The sequence below is a fragment of the Suricata suricatta genome, chromosome 15, assembly GCF_006229205.1.
Source record: "Suricata suricatta isolate VVHF042 chromosome 15, meerkat_22Aug2017_6uvM2_HiC, whole genome shotgun sequence".
Lineage (NCBI taxonomy): Eukaryota > Metazoa > Chordata > Mammalia > Carnivora > Herpestidae > Suricata > Suricata suricatta.
The window spans coordinates 24,375,093-24,379,957 of record NC_043714.1 but is presented as its reverse complement, the minus strand read 5'-3'; the positions used below and the strand labels follow the sequence as shown (position 1 = coordinate 24,379,957).

Genomic DNA, 4,865 nt, shown 5'->3' with positions numbered 1-4,865 from the left:
GATGATTGGAGTGGAAGACGGGTCAGGAGGGGAGGTTTGCATGTTTAAGTTGCCGGGTCCCCGAGCCAGCACAGAACTGAAACTAAGTTTTCTCAAAATCAAGATGAAATAAAGCAAACCAGCACTCCCACAACATTGGTGAATCTAGTGAAGTTTAATCAAGTTTTAAGGGCGATGGGTGGAGAGGAGGCAAGGTTTATATGGTAGCAAAGTAACTAAACAGGAAATGAGCTAGATCTGATTTTAAATGCCTCTGGGCCACCAGCCACAGGCCTTTTAACCAACATTGGCTTCATCTTTTCAAAACTCAATGACACTTCCTTCTCTTTCCTCCTCATCCCCGTCTCTCCTCATCTCCTACTTCAGAATTGCTTCAGGGATTTCAGTTTCTCCCCACTCCTGAAGGTCAGCTTCCGTACCTCTCAACCTGTCCAATACACCTAGCCTCATCATTGCAAATGCTGACTTACTAAGGTGCTCAGCAGAGTTGGGGGGCCTGCTTATGGTAGACACACCGTCTTTAGAAAGAGTAGTAGCATTAGGACAATTTATTAATATGTCAAATTTTATTATTTTAGTTGGCATGCAGTAGAACTGATTTTTAAAAATACTAAACATCTAGGGCGCCTGGGTGGCTCAGTCAGTTAAGCGTCTGACTTCAGCTCAGGTCATGGTTTGTGAGTTCGGCCGCGTGTTAGGCTCTGTGCTGACAGCTCAGAACCTTGAACCTGCTTCAGATTCTGTGTCTCCATTTCTCTCTTCCCCTTCCCTACCTGTGCTCTATCTCTCTTAAAAATAAATAAACATTAAAACATTAAAAAAAAATACGAAATATCTGAGGACGTTTTTTGCCAACCCCTCTATTTCAAGTTCAAATAGAAAGAGGCAATATATTGTAGTGATCTGGAGACAAACAGATTTTGCTCCCAACTTCGATGCTGCTTGACTGGCTGTGCCACTTTGGGCAGGTTACTTAACTTCTCTGATTATTAGTTTCTTTCATCTTAAAATGTGATTCATAACGATGTGTTGGTGCTGTCTGGGTTAAATCAAATTATGTGTGTGTAGAGCACTTCACAACTCCTTGTCGTGTGGTCAGGGTTCTCTGAGTGTCAACACCATTACTAAGGGAGTTTCCTCACTCAAAAAAACCTTTTTAAATTTTCTAAACGCAAAATAAATTTTTCAACGACCACCGAAAATTTAGCCTGACAGACTTTGAAGAATATACTAAGGATATTTACCACTAATATTTTTTCTTCTGCCTATCGTTTGCCAAACTGTCACTAAGATTTCTTGAAAATGCACTTCAATGGTGTTTGTATTGAAAGCAATTTATTTGACTGGCAGAATGATAGACGAACTATTAGTTAAGTACATTTTACCAATTCTATGAATTTTTTTGGTAGCATGATATCGAGATTAGATACTGTGATCCTAAATAATCCAGCTGACCTTTGGAAACATTGTGAATTAGAAATAATTTAATTTAGTACCAAGTTTCTTTTTACTAAATCTCTATCCCAGCCTTAGACAAAGCTCCGGTCCTCTGCTATGGGGTATGATAGTCACTAGCACATGTGACCATATATAGTTAAATTAAAATTAATTAAAATTAAATAACATTTGAAATTTGAAATTTGAAATTCAGGTACTCCATTGGACTAGACACATTTCATATGCTCAAAAGCCAATGGCTAGTGGCTACTGAATTGGAGCACGTGTGTATAAAACATTTCCGTCGTTGTCAAAAATTCGATTGGACAGTGCTGCCTGAAACTCAAATAACTTGTACCCTTCCTCTGTCTGGCACCTTCAAAACTGCTTCTTGTTAGTTGTCATCTAATGCCTTCTCCCTCTGAGATTTTCCTGTCCTTTGTCTTCTGTTATCTGCTAAGAGAAACTCAGGTGCTGAGGTGCTAGCAGGGAGGGAGCTCTGAGATCATTTCCTGGGAAATGACTGGCTAACTACCTGTCTTCTAGAGCAGTCTTCTCCAGAAAGTGGTTCTAGGGTGATCGCTATCTTAATCAACTGAAATAATTATTTACATGTGAAATTCTTGGACCCCATATTGAAACCTCTCAGTCTGCCTTTTGAATCCACTTTCTCAGTTATTGTTACGAAGGGCTGAAGTTTGAGAACTATTGCTGAAGGGAGCAGCCACTCTTGGTATCCAGTAACCAAGAGCCTTATACTTGGATGTTTGTTTGCATAGGAGTAAAGGCAATGCCAAGTTCAGGTAGCAGAAGAGATAGTTTTGGAAGGATTGTGTTAGTTGATCTTCAAATTATACAAGAGAAGGCCATCTGCTCGTAGGCTCATTGCAGACCTACTTACTAGCATCATACAGTTGGTAAAGCCCACTGACCTACTATGAGAATTAAAAAAAATATTTGCTCCGGACATGGGGTATTTTCTTTATTAATGTTTTAAAATCATGTTTACCTTGGGGTGCCTGGGTGGCTCAGTTGGTCCAGTGTCTAACTCCTGATTTCCAATCAGGTCATTATCACAGGGATGTGGGGTTGGTGCAGAGCCTGCTTGAGATTCTCTCTCTCTCTCTCTCTCTCTCTCTCTCTCTCTCTCCCTCTGCTCCTTTCCCCTACTGACATTCGTCTCCTCTCTCCCTAAAAATGAAAAATAGAAAATTAAAAATTAAATTAAATTTAAAAATTACCTGTTAATGCTTTCATTTCATTTTACTATTATTATTATTATTTATTTGTGTATTCATTTTATTATTTACTTATTTGTGGAAGGTTTCATGAATTTGTGTGTCATCCTTGCATGGAGGCCATGCTAATCTCTGTATCTTTCCAATTTTGGTATATGTGCTGATGACGTGAGCACTATTATTATATATTGAAGGACACGACAAAATTGTAAGATTTTAAAGCCTACAATGCAATGATTTGATACATGTGTACATTGTGAAAGGGGCAATCGTGTTAACATTTGTAACCTGGTTTTATGTCATTTATAATTTCATTTTAGGTTGTTTAAACTTCCCTTAATAAACAAATATTTTTTACAAGATTTTAAAGGAAAAATTAATGAAAGAGAAACAAACAGGAAAAAACAAACAAAAAATAGACTTTTTAAATTAAACTGAAAATGACTTAAAGGACTAGACAAAAAAAGAAAAAAAAGTCAAAACCAGAATCAGAACCAAATAATGGAAAATTTTCGTTCAGTTCTCATCAAAGAAAAAAAGAAAGAAAAATAGTTAAGCAATACTAATAAGAAAGGAAGACTGTAAACATGGATGTAGACAGTATTTAGGTGATTACAAATAAGGCAGCTTGGTAGAAAAACCTAAGTCAAGCTTTGTTTTACTAGTTATATAGACTTATCATAAGGCTATATAATAAAGCAGAGCAATTTGCCACAAATAGACTAGAACAAAAAACAGAGAACTTTAAAGCAAGACTTCAAAGATGAGGAATCTTTCTATAGGGCAAGGGTGGCATTGCTAAGCACCTGGGGAAAAAGTGTGGAAACAACTAACTATCCACTTGGGAAACTATACATTAAAGTCTTAACTTGAATTGTAATACAACTCTAGGTGCATTAACGTTTTATGTTTTTAATATTTATGTATATGTTTTGAAGGAGAAAGAGAGAGAGAGAGAGAAAGAGAGAGAGAGAGAGAGAGAGACGAGCCTGATGGTGGACTTGATCCCAAGAACTTCAAGATCATGACCTGAGCTGAAATCAAGAGTTGGATGCTTAACCAACTGAGCCACCCAGGTGCCCTTGGATGCATTAACATTTTAAATGTGAAAAAATCAAACCAGTAAAATAAAATAAACTAGAGGCAGTTAAAAGAACTTTCTTTCACAAAATCTGTCAACTTGATTGTCTCTGTACCTTTTCTTCTGGCAAAATGGATGAAGTATGAAATAGAATATACAATCATGGAAAGATCCTTATAATTACTGTTTACAATACTAATTTACAGAAAAAGGGCATGGTATGATCTTGTTGTCATTATCAAAATCAAACATAATGAAATGAAGCACATACCCCAAAACTACATGAATATTTGGAGACTGTCCCAGCCGACATCTCAGATTTGTAGGAACCATCTAGTCATTTATTGTCTCTGTGTGTAGTTAAGTCAGATTCTAGACCCCATCCTGTTTGTCTTACGGACAATTCAATTGCAGCTGCATTGGGTCCTGCTCCCCTGCCACTGGCTGCTGTCCCACGTGTGGGCGGAAGAGCTTATCTTCAGTCCATCACTCTGAACACCGACACTTATGTTCCAGGTGAGCAATGAACAACTGAAATCTGATGACTTGCACATGGAGGGCAGAGAAATTTTTGTTGAAGCAAGGGACATTGGTTTAGGGCCCTGCCCTCTTAGGGGAACTCACGCAGTCATCCTGGGAAGTTGGGATGCCCCACCAGCAGGAGTCCCTCACTTATTTCCCAGACTTCCATCCTTTATTTCAGTGTAAAATTGTGTTCCCTACTCTAGTAAACCTCATAGATGGCTCGTTTCCCTTCTGGTTTCTTCAAACATACCTAGATAACCTCTTAAATGAATTAGGCTTAATATAAAAGCCTAAAAGAAATGGTCTTAGAACCACTTTTGCCATTATCCTTAAAAAGAAAAAAAATCTTGAGGAATATAAAGGTAAAATCTGCCTAACGAATTGAGGATGAGGAGAAGTGTGGTGTATAGGATGAAGGAAGGAAAAATAAGGAAGATAAACAGTTGTGATGAATATATTCTGATATTCTGATTGAGAATGTGTGTAGGAAAAGATCTAGAATTATATCAAATATTTGAAAAAAAGTACTTTTGATATTAGGAGCACTTTTAACTTCATATAGAACTGTAATATTTGAAAAATTA

The 4,865-nt window shown here is 37.4% G+C and overlaps 1 non-coding gene across 1 annotated transcript; it reads right to left on the bottom strand.

The window, feature by feature from the left end:
• Positions 1-2,747: 2,747 nt before the first annotated feature.
• On the bottom strand, positions 2,748-2,851 carry LOC115279545. The gene has a single exon (XR_003903504.1). It is a non-coding gene; the product is annotated as a U6 spliceosomal RNA (small nuclear RNA).
• Between the last annotated feature and the right edge of the window lie 2,014 nt (positions 2,852-4,865).